Below are 22,117 nucleotides of genomic sequence, written 5' to 3'. Positions count from 1 at the left end.
TCAGGACCCCCTTGGGGAGCCTGGTTCTCGCTCTGCCTATGTCTCTGCCTCTCTCATGAATAAATAAATAAAATCTTAAAAAATAATAAATAAATAAACTTCTAGACAATTAGAGGAATTAGATTTTTAAGAGTCTATTGAAGAGACCGTACAGTAACCAAATGTTCAAGATTTGAGGGAGTCAAGATGCCAAAAGAAGGAACTACATTGATATAAACCTGAAATTAGTTTTTGTGTTTCCCCTAGATATGTTCAACTTGGTGATAGAACAAGAATTGAAGAAGTCCAAAAGAAAATCACAGTGAAATGACTGAGATATCATGGACAGTCTGTACAGTCTTCAACAATCTCAAAATACTGAGGATGTAACAAATGAAGTTCCAGGTCTGGTAAGAAGGAGCAGCTTCTTTATATTCCCCAGGCTTTTAGCCACTGTATTTAACATTCTATGGCACAAGAATAAAAGCAAACAGAGAGACCAGCATTTACTAAGAATAAAACTTGACTTGAAAGTAGTTCTTATTAAAAGACTTATTAAAACTTCTTAGCAGACTAGCAATACAAGAGAAAGGATTTCCTTAATATGATAGAAGGTATCCTAAATACATATATATTTATACATATAAATTATAAATATATAATAATATATAAATATTATAAATATATGATAATATAAATATATAAATAGTAATGGGTAAATATTTTATATAAATATATGTATAATATATACATATATCTTAATGGTTAAATATCTAAAGATTTCCTTCTGATCTAGAATGAGACAAAAATGCCCTCTCTTACTACTCTTTTTCTTACCACTCTTTTTTTCTTTACTGGAGATCCTATAGTCAGTACTATAAGACAAAACATGCATATTTATACATTCACATATTAGTTATATATGTGTATATATGTGTGTATGTGTGAATAAAAGGAATAAATAAAACTGTCAATTTTATAGAACATGGTTATATACATAAAACATGCCTAAATATATATAGACAAATATGGAAATATGAGAGTGCATTTAGCAAAATTATTTTTTAGAAATCAACATAAAATGTATATTTATATAATTAGCAATAGACAAAATACTATTTTCAATGACATCAAAACATCAAATACCTATGTTCGCTTCAGCAGCACATATACTAAAACTGGAATGATACAGAGAAGACTAGCATGGCCCCTGCACAAGGATAACATGCAGATTCATGAAGCACTCTATATTTTTGGGAAATCTCCATAATTTTCAACTTACAAATTTTTTAAGGCATTTCTGCATTTTTACATGTGTGTGACTTGATTGGTGTTACTAATGTTTTTGTAAATATTTGCTATGTTTTTTTATTTCACTTAATTCTAACAATTTTTTACTTTAATAAAATGTTCTAAACATTGAAAAAAATTAAATACCTGCAATTCAATCTACAAAATGCTTTCAACATTTCCATATAAATAATTAGAAGAACTTTTACAATAAATAAACATTTTTTTAATAGAGGGCTATGCCATGTTCATGGATAAAAGGTAAAATATTTAAAAATATAAAAACACTAAACTGGGGCAGCCCGGGTGGCTCAGCAGTTTAGTGCTGCCTTCAGCCCAGGGCCTGATCCTGGGGACCCGGGATCAAGTCCCACGTCAGGCTCCCTGCATGGAGCCTACTTCTCCCTTTACCTGTGTCTCTGCCTCTCTCTCTCTCTGTCTCTCTCTGTCTCTCTCTTTCTCTTTGTGTCTCTCATGAATAAATAAATAAAATCTTTAAAAAAAAACACTGAATTAACCTATACATTCCATGGAATCCCAGCATATATATGGGTGTGCATAAATTTATATACTGATTCTAAAATTTGTATGGAAATCCAAAAGACCAAAAACACCAAGACAATCTTGGAGTGGAGGGACAAATTTAGAACACTTACACTAGCAGACATCAGGTCTTATTATAAAGTTCCAAAACTTGAGATTGAAAGGTATTGGCATATTGTTAAGCAGTAAGCTGAAAAGAACAAAATGGAGTGCAGAACCAGACCACATACACAGTCACCTGACTTATACAATGAGGGAAATACAAATACCATAAGCTACAAACCTAGGTAGAATAGTAACTACAAATCATGACACAAAAGGTAAAAACTGAGGAGGCCACTTTTAGGCAACACACTTGAACAATGGAAACTTGATCAAGGCAAAAGGGCCCACACCACTGAGATGAATGCAAACAGGCTCTTTAAGTGACCCACCTCAAAATAGCCATAGATTCTAACCAATCAGAGGGCTACACTTACAACCAGTCACCAAAAAAGGGGGAAAATTTGATAGTTCTCATACCTCTTCACTCCACTCTATAACTATGGCCCCTCAACCCCACAGCAGACAGCCTCTCCTTTGCTGTCCTACCTGCTGCTCCTTTTCAGAGTATTCAGTAAACTTCTTTCTATTTTGTTCTGCCTTGGCTGAATTCTTTCATTGCCTATGACACTAGTTCCCACCCAACAGGGAGACCCCATAACAATTACAATAAAAAATTGGAAAAAGTCTTAGACATTTCACAAATAATGGAGTGTCCAAGTGTTCAATAAGTACATACATGTAAAAGTATTCAACTCTTTCAGTCGTGTCAAAGAAAAATGACACCAAAGGGAATTAAACAGGCAAGGGAATCCTTATTCAAGACTAATAGGGGTCAAGATAATTGCAGTAGGGGAGATTGAACTCAACTTGCTAAAACAAGAAGCAGGGAAGTTTTTGAGCATAGGCTGAGCCAGCAGGCCCTCTTGGAGGACCTTAGGAGGGAGGTTGGTCAAGGCAAGAGTAGGCCATCTGTGTTTGCTAATAGGTGCTTATCAAGAGACTTGGAGAAGATTTACATTTCAAAGGACCAGACATACTCTAACTAATGGGAGGTAAAGGGCCTGTATATTAGCTAGGATGCACCAGGGAAGCTACTCTCCAAATGGGTTGAAAGCTCTCAGCAGAAATGAGGAAGGGGGAAGAGAAAAAGCCCCAAAGGAATGCTTTGCTCTGCAGAACCAGCAGTTCTAGCCAGAGAGATGCCCAACTAGATGTTTTACCTGATAGCCCTGTACTGGGCATTCCTGGCCCCTTCGGTGAGCTATTTTGAGCTGGAATGGAGCTGAGAATCTGCATAGAAGCCCTGTGAGTTGTTCTGAAGTTACCTCTGGCTCATTATAATACTAAGATCTCCTCTTATGGACAGTTTTCTGCCATTTTTTTTAACATACAATGTATGCACTAGCATGCTGACATGTTGAATATGTGCAACTGAACCAAAGTGCTCGTGCAACCTGCCTGCTCCCACCCCTAGCACACTGAATAAAGAGATTTCCTGTACTAATACCACCACGAGACATTTGTCTCCTTACTTGAAAAAGTAATAAAAAGTTCTTTGCTTTCAATACTATTTCTGGGGTTGTGTTCAATTTGATGTTCCCCAACTGTGGTTCATAAATGGGCTATCTCTTGATTGGATGAGAGCCCCCAAATATGGGGCAACTATCATGTAGAAGCTGGTGACACTGGCAGTGAAAGTATTCACTGAGGCAGAACAAAAGAGTCAGAAGTTTATTGAATAAACCCAGCACAAGGAAGGGTTGGCGTCAGGACAGCAGAGGAGAGACTGCAACAAGGCAGTGGATGGTGGCCATTTTTAAAGGGGGAAGATGAGGAGGTAAGGTCATGTATAGAATCTTCCATTTTTTGGGAACTGTGCCTACTTCTAAGTAGCCCATTGGTAAGGTAGGGTCTATGGATATTTTGAGGTGGGTGGCTCAATGGACCTGTCTTCAGCCAGGTGGTCACTGTGACCCTTTCTCTATTCCATTGTTCAAGCATGTTCACCTAAAAGCAGCCTCTATACCAACCAGTGCACTCTTTTAGTTCCATTAGTCATAGTTAGACAGAAATCTATGTGAAGCTTAGCCAAGCTGAGGGGAACTTGAAGGCTATCTTGATCATTTTCAAAATGATCACTAATCTTTCATTTATTGCTATAATTTTTTCACTTTAAAACTGCTGATGAAATTCTGAAGCTGCCGGTAAAACTCTAAATGAAATAACACAAATCAAAGTGCCCAACACAGGGGCATCTGGCTGGCTCAGTTAGTAGAGCATGATCTCAGAGGCATAAGTTTGTGCTCAAGGCACATCTTGAGCGGAGAGTCTACTTAAAAAAAAAAAAAAAAAGTGCCAATACAGGGCCTGGTCAGTACAGCATATGGGTTGAATAAAATGAACAAATGATCGCATAATAATCATAAAATTGGTAAATTGGTGCTCACAAGTTATTAGCAGATTTGAGCTTAGATGAGTAAAATACCATAAATATGTTGATTAGCCTTCCTAAATGTTCACTAAATGTAAAATGATGCTACCTCAGGCCTTAAGAATACATCTTCATTTAGATAATAAATATAATGGGGGTGATGAAAGGCACACACACAAAGACATCCAGAAATTGACAGCTTGTCTTTAAAAGATTTAAAAAATTCTGTCACTTTCTTGCTCTCCCAAATCACACCGTCACTTCTAAGATATAGATGGGCTCATGACCATGAATGTTAAACTATAAAATTATTTTTAAACTCATATCAGCCTTGGAAAGAGATAGTTTTATCCAGATATTAGCAAAGAAACCATTAACCAAAATGTTATTATGACCAAAAAAAAATGTGACAAAATTAAAGATGTGGAGTTTGAACCCATTATTGTCAGACTCCAAGCTGATGTTCTTTCTTTGCAGGTAGTAAAAAACATTCCAGTGCTGATATGCTAGGGGCATTTGCAAGGAAAATTAGGAAGTGCTCAATACCCACGGTAATGTTATCGCTTAAAATAAGCAAAGTGGGAAAATTCAATAAACCCCAAGCTCCAGCAAGTTATTTACCTCTAATTTTAGAATGCCTACAATAAAACCACTACAGTAACAACAAAAGTGACTGCTGTCATCACCTTCCCTGTTGGAGTGACGGCTGCACATTTGTAAAACAAGGAAATGTGATGATTATTCAAGAACTATACACAAATGACCTGCCTGCCTGTGATAAAAATGAGCTGACAGCCTTTGGCTGTTTTCACATAAATTTGGGTCCAGAATGTCCCTAGTTAACAACAGGCCTCCCTCCATTTAGCCCCCTGTGCATTTTTTTCCAATGTAGGAATAAGAATTCTTTAAGACTCAGCAACTTCTACCAGTCTTTCAGGGCTCTTTTAGATTTCTCAAGCTTTATTTTTGTGCTATCACATATACACAGAAATATGCACAAATCATAAGAGTAAATACTTGCAAATTGTAAACACTTCTACCAGTTATAAATATCAGCCAGTCAGCCCAAGAATAGAATATTAGAGGCAACCCAAAGCCTTCTCTTAGACTCACTCCCATCATGACCACTCAGCCTCCTTAAAGCCAGCTACTGTCCTGACTTCTCTCAATGGATTAGTTCTGTTTGTGAACTTCATACACATGCAATCATACAGTGTATATTCTCTGTTTTGCTTTATTGCATTCAACATTATGTCCGCATAATTCATTTATTTACATACTATATTATAGGAATATAACACCATTTCTTTCTCCTTTTCTCCTATTGTTAAATACATGGGTTCTTTCAAGTATCCAGCTCTTTACCTTGCCCACAGTTGCCTAAAAAAATTTTAGATAAAGGATCTGCTCCAGGAAGAGCGACATTACCACCGATAACCACATTACCCTATGAACTAGCTAGAGTAGACCAGAAAGAACCTAGCAAGGGCTATTTGATCAAATTCCTCTATGTCCCATTGTTTCTGAGTGACCCAGCAAACATTTGTTCATTAAACATTTACCCTTTTTTATCTTCCTATAAATTACATTTCTTCTCTTTGTAGTCCCAGGACCCTACTCCTTTCTCATTAGTTCAGAATGGCAAATATACTTCATTTTGCCTGACTGTCTTCAGAATTTCCATGTCTGTGTGGATTCCCTGCATATATGAAATTAAATTTAATTTTCTCTTGTTAACCCATCTCATGTCGATTTGATTCTTAGTCCAGTTAGAAATACCTTGAAGGAAAAAGGAAAGACCTTGAAGGGAAAAGGAGAAGTCTCCCAATCCATCACAGACATCTTCACACAGTTAAAACAAAATGAAATGAAAACTCACAGAAGAGAAATTGGAAATCTTTGCCAAAACTACATATTTATTATCTGCTCTTTTACCTTTATCCCACTTTTGGAAATTTAACCTTGAAGTTTCATCTCTAAAATAATAAATAATATATGCAAGATTATTTATGGCAATAGTGAAATATTGGAAATGCAAAACTAAAAACAAAACAAAAACCCTACCAAAAAACCAGAATGATTGATTTTCAAATAAACAATGGTGTACCCACACCGCAGAGAACTTTGCTATCCATATGAATGAAAAAGATCTTTATACAGTGATATATGGACTTGTACTGACAGTCTATTTTTAAGTAAAAAAATTGAGGTATAACAGAGTATATGTACTTTGCTACATTTTGTGTAAGAAAAATGACCTCAGAAATATGTATATTCTAAAGTATATAGGTGATTTTATATTTATATGAATTATTTACATAAAAAAACAATATATATGATCATATTTTTGTGTATTTGTATATATGCATGTATGTGTATGTATTCTCATTTTTACAAAAGTAAATACAAGAAGGATAAACAGAAATTTGATGATGAAACACGGGTACCTATGGAGTGTATGGGAATAGGGTTGGAAAAATGGGTCTAGCTATGTGACTACTCTAAATTTTGTGTGCTGTATACTTTGATTTTTATAAATAAAATTTATAAAAGATGAAAAGGGGGCAGCCCAGGTGGCTCAGCGGTTTAGCGCCACCTTTGGTCCAGGGCATGATCCTGGAGACCCGGGATCGAGTCCCATATCGGGCTCCCTGTGTGAGCCTTCTTCTCCCTCTGCCTGTGTCTCTGCCTCTCTCTCTCTCTCTCTCTCTCTCTCTCTCTCTCTCATAAATAAATAAAATAAAAAAAAAATGAAAAAGAAACACCCTAAAATCAAATACAAACAGAAACCAATGAACTTATACACATCACATTGATCAAATAATCACAAATAAGCACATAGGAGACAAAGAATTAATTGAATAACTTTTGAACATAGTCCCTTGCCTATACAGTCCTAGTTGTATATATTCTAAAAACAACAAAAACACCACACAAAGAAATCTTGAACTTGAATTAATAGATTTGTTTAATAGTGGTATTGATAGAGTATTTCTGAAGCCACTTGGTATGCATAATAAGAATGAGCAAATAAGTAATACATTATTTTTATTGGAAACCTGTTTCTCATTGGAGAAAGGAGTTACCAATGTGTAATAGGGGAAAGTGAGGAAAGATTTGTGATACTGGAATTGAATTTGAGATATTAATATAAGTTTGATATTATCCACAAATTATTTTTCCTAACTGTATATACTGATAAAGCCTAGAATAGGAATTGAAAAACTTTTCTTTTTTTTTTTCTATAAAGAGGCATATAGTAAATACTTTAGGGTTTAAAAACAGTATGGGATCTCTTTCATATAATCTTTCTTAAAAAGTATTTCTTTGTGTGTTTGTTTTTGTTTTGTTTTTAGTTTGGTTTGGTTTGGTTTTGCAACTCTTTAAAAACTTTAAAATCATTCTCTGCTCAGAAGCTATACAAAAATAGGCCACAAGTGGGACATGGCCCATTGGCCATAGTTTACTGACTCCTGGGCTTAGAAACAAAGATACTATACCTAAGACCCCAATCCTGGCTCCTAAAAACAATTCACATGTAAAGGGATCCAGGCTTCCTTGGGGAAGCAAATGACTTCAGGTACAGGACAAGGAAAGTGCGCGATAATCCTAAAACATCTCATACTAGAAAGCACGGGAAAAAAAGGAGGCAACAGCAATGCTTCCACGGGCAACTTCAGTATAATTTGAACATAGCGATGCATTATAACACATTGGGGAGACAAAATTAAAAGGATCCTTGAATGGTGCCAAAGAAGAACAGAATTATAAAGTCACCATTTTGATGCCAGAATGTGATTATTAATTCAGGCAGTGATCATCTACAGAAAACAAAACAAGTGGGTAAAAGTTTTTGAGGAATAAGATAGGCATACAGTTTCAAAGAATCACAAATTACTTACCCATTACAAAGGATAAAAACTATAGTGACTCCTGAACATCACAGAAGTAAGGGGTGCTGACCCCCACAGGGGAGAAAACTTACAGGTAACACTTAACTACTAGTAGCCTACTGTGGACCAGAAGCCTTATCAATAAAATTAGCATATTTTTTGTATTCTTATAATAAAATTAACTAGACAAAAGAAAATGCTATTAAGATAATCATAAGATGGGCAGCCCGGGTGGCTCAGTGGTTTAGCGCTGCCTTCAGGCCAGGACCTGATCCTGGAGACCCTGAATCGAGTCCCATGTCAGGCTCCCTACATGGAGCCTGCTCCTCCAGAAAATACATTTACAGGACTGCACTATAAAATATATTCACATATAAGTAGACCCTGCAGTACAAACTTGTGTTGTTCAAGCATCAAGTACTGTGGATCTGGGGGAAACATTCTTAACCAAGTGATCCTCTGAGCATCACCAGTAGTCCAACAGACTGAAATCCCAATGCCTCCCAATGGGATGCAATGAGAAATACACAATATCAACTACACAAAAACAGAAGTTTAACCTGAATCTAATCATGGAGGAGACAAATTCAGACTGGAAGATTCTATGAAATAACTGACCCAAACATTTCAAACAAGTTAATATCACAATAGCAGCAACATGAAATCTCAAAAAAGACTAGATGAAGAAACATGACAATCAAATGCAGTGATTTGATAATTCTCTGCTCAGAAGATTGCAAATGACATTTGCCTGGATCAGTCATAATAATATCTATAAAATCATTTTTGAAAAAATTGATAAAATTTGAATATGAGCTATATACTAGGTAATATAATATTGGTAAGTTTGTTTTAAATCTCTTGGGCATGTCAATGGTATGGTTACATAGAGGAGTAGCTTAGTCCTTTAGAGATACATGGTGAAGTATTTGAGGGTGACACATCATGATGTATTCAACTTACACTCAAATGATCTTCATTTGAGAAAGAGAAAGCAAAAGTGGTGAAGTATTTACCATTAGTAACTCTAGATAAAGAAAATCTGGGGATTCATGATGCTTTTCGTTGAACTTTGTTGTACCTTTGAACATTTCTAAATAAAAAATTAGCATCAAAAGGAAGTATATTTTTTACCTAACTTGCAAAATTATGTAAATTGTATGTTTATATTTTAGTAACAAACAAAAACAAAGCCTTTAAAAACTTCATGTACATTAATAGAAAAGTTATTAAACAAATTATGCCTTATCCATGTGATATACAGACATCAAAATATGAAGCAGATCTATATCTATCTATCTATCTATATACATACAATGGTATATATGTATATATACACACACATGCACAAATATGATATACAGATCTTCCTTGACTTACAGTGAGGTTACTTCCTGATAAACCTATTATAACTTAAAAATATTGTTAGGTCAAAAATGCATTTACTACACCTAACCTTCCAAACATCAGAGTTTAGCCTATTCTACCTTAAATGTGCCCAGAACACTTACATTCACCTACAGTGAATATACAATTTCCACATAAAGGGATCCTGTCTACAGTTGGGCAAAATTATCTAACATAAAAACTATTTCATAATAAAGTGTTGAATATCTCACGTAACTTACTGAATACTGTGTAAAGGTGATAGAATGGTTGTTTAAGTACATGATGGTTTTCAGACTACGTATTGTTTACCCTCGTGATAATATGATCATATGGCTCCCACTGGCCTGCATCAGCAGAGACATTCATACATATTGCTATCCTAGAAAGGGATAAAAATTCAGAATTCACAATGTGGTTTCTACTAACCACATAATTGCTTTCACACCATCATAAAATCAAAGAATCATTAAATTGAACCATCGTAAGTCAGGGACCATAGGTACATATTTTAAGGGGGGAAAGTTAAGGTGAAGAAGAGTGTGAATATTGCTCATTTCTGTTACAATAGACAGTTTCTAGAGGGATATACAAGAATGCATTTACAGTGGTTTCCCACAGAGAACAAGATGGGACTCACAGAAAGGATTTTAATTTTCACATTACTCACATCATTACTACAATAATTTGTTTGCTATGAGCATGTTATCACTTCTTTAATAAAAAATAATCATCTATCTCCTTCCTGCTAAAAAGAACAAGATCTTAATACACTATAAAACTCCTATGATAATAAACCAAAGCCATAACTATTACTTAACTAACAGTTTTGCTCTGTTGATGAATTAGGCAGTCTTTGATGTTTAGCCAAAGACAGTCTTGGTATAGGGTGAAGGCCACAGCTACAGGGACAGCTGGCACGTGCTGGTCTAAGTGGACGCACATAAATTAGATGCCATCCCTTCTGCCTGCCTGGGTTAAATTCCATGAACACATCCAACGTCTAGATTCTGAATGGTCCTAAAATTCAGAAGGGAAGTGACCAATTTTAGCCTCATCAAGTATTGTAAAGACCTGGTAAACTGTAAGTAAGAGAACTCATGTGTACTATTCTCATTTCCTTGAAACTTCAGTTATGACCTTGCAGTCAGAGCAATTAATATGATCTCTATTGGTTTCAAATTGGGGACATGAGCTCAGAAAAATTAAGGGACTTGCCCAGATTGTGTTGGTGATGATGATATCAACTTTCTTCACAATATTCTTGGCTACCACTAACAACTGGTTAATATCAATAAATAAAAATATTAGATATATTTTCACCAGGGAAGCCTGAGCCCACGAAATATGGGGGAGGTATGCCCCCATCTTGATTTAAATGGGATTATATGTACCCTTTCAAGATGGCTTTCTTATTTATATAGGCATTCACAGTAATAGCCTCAGATGAAGCAACCAACTTACAACATTTTATGGGAGTCTATAAGACAGTCTCAGAGACCTGTAAAGCAATTAACTTCTACAGCCATTCTCAACATTTTATCTCTAAGCAATTTACATGAGAAGTTAAACATGACAAGGATTACAAACACAGATCTGATGATACCTTTTGTTCATTTGTGGATAAAGCCCAGTGGATTGGGAAAGTTTAGGCAAACAAAATAAGGCGGCCGAGATAATTCATACCATGAGCACGATTCAATAGCATTAGTTAAGCCAAAGGCAGCTAGGCATCTCAAAGCAAGAACTTCCAGAACCATAATCAATACATTACTTCTGACATTTACAAACACCCCTTAGAAGCAAAATACTATTTTAAAACCTTTTAATGTCATTTTATGAAGTTGGCTTGCCCTTTAAATGTCTTTTCATTCCTCCTAAGAATTAAATCAGTTTCAGGGAGGACCCCTTTTTGATTATTTGAACAGCAGCTGGGGATATGAAACTTAAAAAAAGAAGACTCTTGACCTGCTTGTAATAGCCTACTCTCATTGTTACTGCCAACCTTTCAATTCTTCTACTTTCCTTTCTTAATGATTCATGAAAGGCAGTGACAGTTTCTTTCTCTTATGGAAGCCTCTGCTTGAGAACCAAATGGGACTGAAGAGACATGCAGATAAGGCTTTTTTAAGTATGGCTTTAGAGAGCCATGGTCTTGCTTGGTTTTACCAGTTTCTGGCACACAGGAGATATCCATTATCTGAGTGCATTGAAAAGAGTCTGCAAAAGTGAGGATTCCTCTGGTGAACATGGGCAGGTATGAGGCCCTGCATGAGAACTAATGGAACTGGGCAAAAGCCAGAAATGAGTGAAACAAGGGCTAGGTATGCTGGCTATGTGGCTTGTGACTAAGACAAACACAGGCACAAATGGAATTGAAGGTGTACTATTCAATTAAGAAAAATTAAGGGACTTGCCCAGATTGTGTTGGTGATGATGATATCAACTTTCTTCACAATATTCTTGGCTATTCTTGGCTACAACAAAAGTTGTGCGAGGCCCCAGGTAAGTGCATACATGATGCTATTCCATAATGGTTCTGGAAACTCTTCCATCTCAGAAGAACCCAAAATGTATAGTTTATGTCCAGCCTCCTGAGGATGAAGCCAAGAAGAGCGAGACAAAGTAGTTGAATTGCTTTAACAAAATGAAACAGGATACTAGGTATGCATATGGTTCAAAACAAGATCCTTTAAACATAGAGCCAGCACTAAATCCTTCAGAACAGGATATCTGAGGAGTCACCAGATTAATGGAAGCAGATGTTCTGTGCAGGAAATTTGATACAGAAACTAGAGCTAAGCCAATCAACAAGTGGTATTTAATAACTAAAAGTTTCCCCCAGAACACTCTAGATTGGAGTCCTCAGTAAGTAATAAAGGCCATACCCTTGGGGCTCAAGTTGTTCTAGTTAGGAATATTACAGTAACATCTTCCCTTTGGAAGTCATGACCATGGAGAAATATAGATAGTGGGTATAAGAAAAGTGACTAGGCTACTGATAGAATAGACAGATCTCTACTCAGTAAAAATGCCAATGCCCTTAAACTAAAACATCTGTCTAGGAATCATTGAAACCGTCTATCTGAGGACTGTCTGTGTGTGCATCTGCCCTTCCCACTAATCCTACTGTTATCACTGATGAAAATCAAACCTTAATTGGAATCCAGCCTGGGTCTCAGCATAACCTATAACAATTACTGCAGCTGGTACATTGGGCCAAGATGCATATCCAAATGTCAAAACTTATAAGGATCATAGCCTTAAAGCTTTTTATCAGTAATCTTGTCAATTAAGTAAGCTACCATTTGCCTTCCTCTGCTTAGATTTTGAACCAGAGAAAGTTAAAATTCATTGATTGTATCCTCATATTATAGATAAGGACATTAAAAGTGACTCAGAGATAGAAGGATTTGCCCAAATGTTCATAGTCAATTTTAGTCAGAAGATAGTAAAGTATTCTTGATTTCATAATTCTCTACCAGTACCATAGTGTTATTTTAGTCAACTAACACAACCCAAATTTCCTGAATTTCAGCTGTCCAGAAGGCCAGATACATGCAGCCCATCCTCTGTAAGTAAAGAATAGGGAGCAACCTAAATATTAGTCTGAGACGTCTGATATCAAAGATCTTGTTTTGTTATCCCTGAGGTGCTTGTTAAAACACCTCATAGCAATAGATTTCTATTCTATGAGTGCCCTTTGGTTCTATATGGATTCTTTCAAAATATGGCTACCTTTACATGTGAGGGTTTCCTCAACTGCCCTCATGGCTCTGAGTAAAATGATGACACAACAGAGCACAAGACTAGGAATAAGAAGAAATGAGTTTAAGTCTAGATTCTGGTGCTCTATGTCTGTTGGACCAGGAAAGTCACAGGTCAGTTGCAATTTCATCATCTAAAATATAATGAATTCTTAAAGATGATAGACCCAAAACATGCATGTGTACCCATTACATGGTCTATTTGAATTTAAAATATATATATATATATATTTTATATATATTTTATATTTATATTTATATATATTTTATATTTTATATATATATATAAAATAAATAAATAAATAAATATATATATATATATATATATATATATATATATTATAATGCTGGAAAACAGGAAAGGATGCCAATAATGGACCAGAAAAAATGAAGGAAGTTCTAGGGGACAGAAAACAAATAAAAGGTGTTGACAGGACAGATGTAAAAGAGAAAAATTCACAACTTAAAGCATGACAAGTAAAGAATAGCATTCGAAATGGAGCCTCAGAGAAGCTTCAGATACAATCAACTTATACCAAAGTGGGCATACACCCTGGGTTAATCATCATGGTAATAAGTTAGCTGCTTGGCCGGAAAAGCGATATACAGTTTTCCTTACAACCTCCTAACCCATGTTGAAAGAGTCCACACAGCAAACAGTAGTTTACAATGCCAGGGTAAACTTTCCTCTAACGAAAGTAGGCATGACTACTAGAGCCTGTGAGAGGAGCAGGGCAAGACAAAGACTACTCTGGACTTACTCTTCAGACAGTACAATCAGGAGAAGGAAAAAGGTAAAATAACTCCTTCCACACTCAAAAGCACCAATGTGCCCTACCTCCAGTGTAAAGGGCTCTTCATGTGAGCTACTATGGTAGACCAGCCAGATTGCATTTTCTATCTAGCACCCTTTAGGGAAGCTGCTTGTTAAAACACCTCATAGCAAACACAGAACTCAGTCAGTCCTCCCATCCAAGGAAGAGGTTATTTACACAGCTCCAAAGAAAAGCCCAGCATCCTAGGTATACTAATTACCTCATCTTTGTTTGGGTCCCCAGCAAGTCTAACTTAAGACAAGAACCATGAGTGCAGTTAGTTTATTTGGGAGGTGATTTCAGGAAACAGGTGTGAAGATAGCAAGAATAAATCAGGAATGAAGAAATTCAATAAAGAATGTATAACTTGAGGATTGATGTTAGAGGTAAGTAAGGATCTATACTGTGAGGAACATCTAAGGAGCCACGTGACAAAGAATTGTGTCTTTGAAGAACATATGACTAATGCATTTATCCACTAATGCATATAATCTCTACTCCTACAGAAGGTAGGGGTGGCTTAGAAGCATTATCCAATCCATATTTCCATGTGGTCCTGGCATGGACTGTGAGTGCCAGCAGTTTTTGAAACCACTAAGCCAGAACTGTAGAGAGATGTGGCAGGAAATTGGGGTAGATTATTGGCAATGTGAGGGACCTGTCCACCAGAGCAGCAACTGAAATGTAAAGGGGACCAAGGGAAATGGTATGGTCTCACAAAAGGCATGTTAGATTCATTCATAAAAACAAACCAATAGCTAAATATCCTAGGATATTTAAGGAAAGCTAATCACACACACACAAAAAAAAAAAAAAATCCAAAATGGAAAAAGTAATATTTGACCTCAAAGAAGTTAGAATGGATCAAAGAAGAAAACTTTGAAATGATACTAGTATCTTCAGGTAGAACAAAACTGTTTCTTTCAAAGACAAAAATAGGCCTCCAGGGAAAGGAAGTAAACAGAAAAAAGAAAACTTCAAAAAGGCAAGCATGTTATCAAAAAAATTAGTAATTGGACTGGATAATAGAATAGATAGGGCTAATTACCAAGACCAAGCTAAGAGAAAGTACCCTTGAACTGAAAAAAAAAAAAAATCGTTTCAAATTGATTCAAATGGCCACCAAAATCAGTGGTGGGAGGTGGGGTGAATCTGCACCTTGAGACAACTTAGGGAATCTCAGAAGTCCTAGAACAAAAAAAAAATTATTAAAGCTTCCATAGTTGGAGAAAGAATCAAAGTAACATCAAATCTCTCATCTGCAGCAATGGATGCTGAAAGAGAGTACACTTTTTTTTTTTCAAATTTCTGATTTTTAAACCCTGAAATATATACCCAATCAAGCAATTAAACAAATATTGGACAAAATGATTTTTAGATATTTCAAAACTCCTAAAACATAAGAGTCATATAATCCAAATTAAAACAGAAACCCTTCAGAGGTACTCCAGGAGAAAAAAATGTATAAGGAAACAGATAATGTGGATTTAAGAAATAGCAGCACTGAGTAGTCCCTAGAAAATATGAAGAAAACTGGAGGGAGAGAAGCAGAATCACTTGGGTCTTGACACTTGAGTATCTTGAGGGTAGAGGAAGTAGGACTTAAATATATAGAACTAAAAATTCTGCTTTATGCAACTTGTTTCAATATGAGTAATAATCATATAATTAAGACGCTGTAAATATTGTTTAGGAAATTTTTAATTTTGAAAGTCAATCTGTATACCAAATGCAGAAAGTAATATTACAGGCATCAGAGAACAATATAAGTATAACCTTGAAAATATAAAAGTTTTTTTTTAAGTTGGTAAGGGAGAGAGGAAGGAAAAGCAATTATTGATGCACCAATTTATTCTCCCTTCAAAAGTATCCTCTAAAGTTGACAAATCAAGCAATGCGATTGTCAGCATTGATTTTTACAGTTATAAAGGTCAATAGTAGAAGAACTAAAATAATAATGTAATTGACAAAACTGAAGTACGGAAGCAAGAAGAAAAGGAACAGGATAGTAAAAAATGCTCCTAAATTCTTGATCTTTCATTGCCTAGAGTAGATCAGTGCTGCCTAAAGTTGATAACTGAAATAATAGAAGCAGAAATAAAAACATATAAAAATTTAATGGGAACTGTCGAGTGAATGAAAAAAGAAACTGGTTAAAAGATACTTACCTCTAGAGTGTAGCACGGGGTGTGGGGGAGGAAGGGGGAGAGACAATACTTTTATACTCCATTTTAGACAGTTTTCAAAAACTAGATTTTTTCATGTTCAGACGTTGCTTTCAAAAAGAATACTGTCAAAAAAAAAAAAAAAGAATACTGTCATAGAGAGTCAAAACTCAATAGTTTTCCATCCTCAAATGAAGGTTCCCAGCCTCAGCTGTGTAGTCGCTGGGATTAATAACAACCTAACCAAGTGCCCAGGATTTGGGAGAATAAATAACCTTGTCATTTCCAAACCCCAAGCTGTGGCTTCATTTTATATAGCCATGTTAATTCCACTTGTAATCCCCATGAAGTGCAGGGACTTCTGTTATTTCTTATCTTTAAGCCTCTTTTATCTCTTCCGAACTCAAAAGGATCACTTTTTAAAAGAGCTGATGGGTCTGGGAAGAAAAAACAATAAGAAAAGACTGCGTATTGGGAGATGAAAGGAATGACAGTGATTAGGCTGAAATAATTAGATATTTATTCTTGCCTGCATAACTCAACAGGATCAACATTTCTCTTGTGATAATGAGAATTTCATATATCTCTAAATTACTTTAAGGAAGCCTTGTTTTCACTGAAAGCACATCAAATCCTGAAGTATTAAATGATGTATCAAATTTTAAAAATGTGAATTCAGCTTCTTCAGAGAGAAGACCCCATTTTTAACCTTCTATACACCAGTGGACAGAGAGGACAAGAATTCAGAGAACGTTGAAATGAATTGGTGAGTCTCTGAATTGAAGCAGAATCCAGTTGGTTCTATTGGTTGGTACTTGGGTGTGCCCAAATGTCTCCAAAATCTGGTCAGCCCCCACTGGTTCTAAAATAGAAGGGAGTTTGTTGAATATGATCACCAAATCTCAATTTTCTTCATTAATAAAAATCACTTGACTTCTGAATTATCTGGGCTTCTACTCAGAATTTAGGAATATATGTATGTACCATTTGGGGAGGGAGGGAAAAAGAGTAAAAGTGATGTTGAGTATATAGCTGGCAGCTAGTCTCCACTTTGTTCTTGAAAAACTGGGAACTAAATATGTGAATGATCCTCAATTTCACCCTGTTTTTAACCTTATACTTACCATGCCTATCTCTTTCCCATCATACACACACGTCTTAAACTAATCTCCACCCCTACTCTTTGTGGACAGAAGCACATTGGCCTTAAAAGCTTGAAGGCAAAACAGCAACCAGGAAACTCTAAGCTCTGGTACCTAGAATATTCACAATATTTTTTTATTAAGATTTTATTTATTCATTCATGAGAGACACAGAGAGAGAGAGAGGCAGAGACATAGGCAGAAGGAGAAGCAGGCTTCCTGCAGGAAACCCGATGTTGGACTCGATCCCAAATTAGGAGTTCTGGGATCATGCCCTGAGCCAAAGGCAGACACTCACTGCTGAGCCACTTAGGCATCCCGAATATTCACATTCTTAGACAGAAAGTAGAATAGTTTTACCAGAGTAGACAGGTGGGGGGGGCGGGGAGTGGGGAGATCTTAAACAATTAACCTTTAATAGGTATAGAATTTCAGCTTGGAAAGATGAAAAAGTTCTGAACATGTGGTGATGGTTGTACAACGTTAATGTATTTTAAATATCTTAATCTTTCATTTGTAAACTATATGTCAATAAAGCTAAAATAGGAGGAGGGGCAAGGTGGCGGAAGAATAGGGTCCCCAAGTCACCTGTCCCCACCAAATTACCTAGATAACCTTCAAATCATCCTGAAAATCTACGAATTCGGCCTGAGATTTAAAGAGAGAACAGCTGGAACGCTACAGTGAGAGGAGTTCGCGCTTCTATCAAGGTAGGAAGACGGGGAAAAAGAAATAAAGGAACAAAAGGCCTCCAAGGGGGAGGGGCCCCGCGAGGAGCCGGGCTGAGGCCGGGGGGAGTGTCCCCAGGACAGGAGAGCCTCGTCCCGGAGGAGCAGGAGCTGCACCAACCTTCCTGGGCGGAAAGGGCCTCGCAGTGAGTTAGAGCAGGACCCAGGGGGGCGGGGATGCCCTCGGGCTCCCGGGGACACTAACAGGCACCTGCGCCCCGGGAGAGTGCGCCGAGCTCCCTAAGGGCTGCAGCGCGCACGGCGGGACCCGGAGCAGCTCAGAGGGGCTCGGGCGGCGGCTCCGCGGAGGGGGCTGCGGGGCGGGAGCGCGAATCCAACAGCGCAGGCCCCGGAGCACAGGGCGCCGGGACACAGCCCAGGATCCGGACTCCCCCGGGACAGGCAGAGGCCGGGAGGGCCCAGGACAGCGAGGACGCTCCTGCCCCGAGCTGCGCAGATCAGCGGCCCCGCCCCCGAGCCTCCAGGCCCTGCAGACAGACAGCCCCGGAGCTACTGCGGGAGCTGACTCCAGGGCTGCAGAGCTGGCCCCGCCACTGCGGTTGTTCCTCCTGGGGCCTCACGGGGTAAACACCCCCACTGAGCCCTGCACCAGGAGGGGCAGAGCAGCTCCCCCAAGTGCTGACACATGAAAATCAGCACAGCAGGCCCCGTGTTTTTCCACGGACAGGGGAAAAACAAATTATTGACCAAGCAGCACTGGAAAGTTACGGGGGAAGACAAGGGACTTACAGTATACAGAATCAGAGGATACTCCCCGTTGTTTTCTTTTTGTTGTTGTTGTGGTTTTTTTTTTTGTTGTTGTTGTTGTTTTGTTTTTTTGCTCTTTGATTTCTGTTTGTTTGCCCCAACCCTTTTTTTCCTTTCTTTCTTTGATTTTCTTTTTCTTATTTTTTTCCTTCCTTTTTTTTTCTTTTTTTCTTTTCTTTCCTTCTTCCTCTTCTCTCTTTTTCTCCTTTTCCCAATAGAACTTGTTTTTGGCCACACTACACTGAGCAAAATGACTAGAAGGAAAACCTCACCTCAAAAGAAAGAATAAGAAACAGTCCTCTCTCCCACAGACTTACAAAATTTGGATTAAAATTTAATGTCAGAAAGACAATTCAGAAGCACTATTATAAAGCTACTGGTGGCTCTAGAAAAATCATAAAGGACTCAGGAGACTTCATGACTGCAGAATTTAGATCTAATCAGGCAGAAATTAAAAATCAATTAAATGAGATGCAATCCAAACTAGAGGTCCTAACGACAAGGGTTAACGAGGAGAAGGAAGAACGAGTGAATGACATAGAAGACAAGTTGATGGCAAAGAGGGAAACTGAGAAAAAAAAGGACAAACAATTAAAAGACGATGAGGATAGACTAAGGGAAATAAATGACAGCCTGAGGAAGAAAAACCTATGTTTAATTGGGGTTCCCGAGGGCACAAAAGGGCCAGAGGGTCAAAATATGTATTTGAAAAAATCATAGCTGAAAACTTTCCTAATCTGGGAAGGGAAACAGGCATTCAGATCCAGGAAATAGAGAGATGCCCCTAAAATCAATAAAAACAACTCAACACCTCAACATTTAATAGTGAAGCTTTCAAATTCCAAAGATAAAGAGAAGATCCTTAAAGCAGCAAGAGACAAGAAATCCCTGACTTTATGGGGAGGAGTATCAGGGTAACAGCAGACCTCTCCACAGAGACCTGGCAGGCCAGAAAGGGCTGGCAGGATATATTCAGGGTCCTAAATGAGAAGAACATGCAACCAAGAATACTTTATCCAGCAAGGCTCTCATTCAGATTGGAAGGAGAGATAAAGAGCTTCCAAAGAAAGACAGGCAGGAACTTAAAGAATATGTAACCTCAAAACTAGCTCTGCAAGAAATTTTAAGGGGGACTCTCAAAATTCCCCTTCAAGAAGTCGTCCAATGGAACAATCCACAAAAATAAGGACTGAATAGATATCACGATGACACTAAACTCATATCTTTCAATAGTAACTCTGAACGTGAATGGGCTTAATGACCCCATCAAAAGGTGCAGGGTTTCAGACTGGATAAAAAGCAGGACCCATCTATTTGCTGTCTACAAGAGACTCATTTTAGACAGAAGGACACATACAGCCTGAAAATAAAAGGTTGGAGAACAATTTACCATTCAAATGGTTCTCAAAAGAAAGCAGGGGTAGTCATCCTTATATCAGATGAACTAAAATTTACCCCGAAGACTGTAGTGAGAGATGAAGAGGGACACTATATCATACTTAAAGGATCTATCCAACAAGAGGACTTAACAATCCTCAATATATATGCCCCAAATGTGGGAGCTGCCAAATATATCAGTCAATTAATAACTAAAGTTAAGACATACTTAGATAATAATACCCTTATACTTGGTGATTTCAGTCTAGTGCTTTCTACACTCGATAGGTCTTCTTAACAGAACATCTCCAAAGAAACGAGAGCTTTAAATGATACACTGGACCAGATGGATTTCACAGATATCTACAGAATTTTACATCCAAACTCAACTGAATACACATTCTTCTCATGTGCACATGGAACTTTCTCCAGAATAGACTGCATACTGGGTCACAAATCGGGTCTGAACCGATACCAAAAGATTGGGATCGCCCCCTGCATATTCTCAGAACATAATGCCTTGAAATTAGAACTAAATCACAACAAGAAGTTTAGAAGGACTTCAAACACATGGAGGTTAAGGACCATCCTGCTAAAAGATGAAAGGGTCAAGCAGGAAATTAAGGAAGAATTAAAAAGATTCATGGAAACTAATGAGAATGAAGATACAACCGTTCAAAATCTTTGGGATATAGCAAAGGCAGTCCTGAGGGAGAAATACATCGCAATACAAGCATCCTTCCAAAACCTGGAAAGAACTCAAATACAAAAGCTAACCTTACACCTAAAGGATCTAGAGAAAAAACAGCGAGTTGATCTTACACCCAGAAGAAGAAGAGAGTTAATAAAGATTCGAGCAGAACTCAACAAAATCGAGACCAGAAGAACTGTGGAACAGATAAACAAAACCAGGAGTTGGTTCTTTGAAAGAATTAATAAGATAGATAAACCATTAGCCAGCCTTATTAAAAAGAAGAGAGAGAAGACTCAAATTAATAAAATCATGAATGAGAAAGGAGAGATCACTACCAACACCAAGGAAATACAAACGATTTTAAAAACATATGATGAACAGCTCTACGCCAATAAATTAGGCAGGCAAATAACCAGGGAGGAAATCGAAGCAGTCATCAAAAACCTCCCAATACACAAAAGTCCAAGGCCAGATGGCTTCCCAGGGGAATTCTATCAAACATTTAAAGAAGAAACCATTCCTATTCTACTAAAGCTGTTTGGAAAGATAGAAAGAGATGGAGTACTTCCAAATTCGTTCTATGAGGCCAGCATCACCTTAATTCCAAAACCAGACAAAGACCCCACCAATAAGGAGAATTATAGACCAATATCCCTGATAAACATGGATGCAAAAATTCTCAACAAGATACTAGTCTATACGATCCAACAGTACATTAAGAAAATTATTCACCATGACCAAGTAGGATTTATCCCCGGGACACAAGGCTGGTTCAACACTTGTAAAACAATCAATGTGATTCATCATATCAGCAAGAGAAAAACCAAGAACCATATGATCCTCTCATTAGATGCAGAGAAAGCATTTGAGAAAATACAGCATCCATTCCTGATCACAACTCTTCAGAGTGTAGGGATAGAGGGAACATTCCTCAACATCTTAAAATCCATCTACGAAAACCCACAGCAAATATCATTCTCAATGGGGAAGCACTGGGAGCCTTTCCCCTAAGATCAGGAACAAGACAGGGATGTCCACTCTCACCACTGCTATTCAACATAGTACTGGAATTCCTAGCCTCAGCAATCAGACAA

At 37.4% G+C, this 22,117-nt stretch overlaps 1 non-coding gene across 1 annotated transcript; it reads left to right on the top strand.

Annotated features, from left to right (window-relative positions):
- The first annotated feature begins 1,129 nt into the window (after positions 1-1,129).
- Positions 1,130-1,234, top strand: LOC121479180. Its single transcript, XR_005984682.1, has one exon. It is a non-coding gene; the product is annotated as a U6 spliceosomal RNA (small nuclear RNA).
- The last annotated feature ends 20,883 nt before the right edge of the window (positions 1,235-22,117 follow it).

The sequence above is a fragment of the Vulpes lagopus genome, chromosome 19 (assembly GCF_018345385.1).
Source record: "Vulpes lagopus strain Blue_001 chromosome 19, ASM1834538v1, whole genome shotgun sequence".
Taxonomy (NCBI): domain Eukaryota; kingdom Metazoa; phylum Chordata; class Mammalia; order Carnivora; family Canidae; genus Vulpes; species Vulpes lagopus.
Note: the sequence above shows the minus strand (reverse complement) of the source record. Positions and strands in the feature narration are given on the sequence as shown.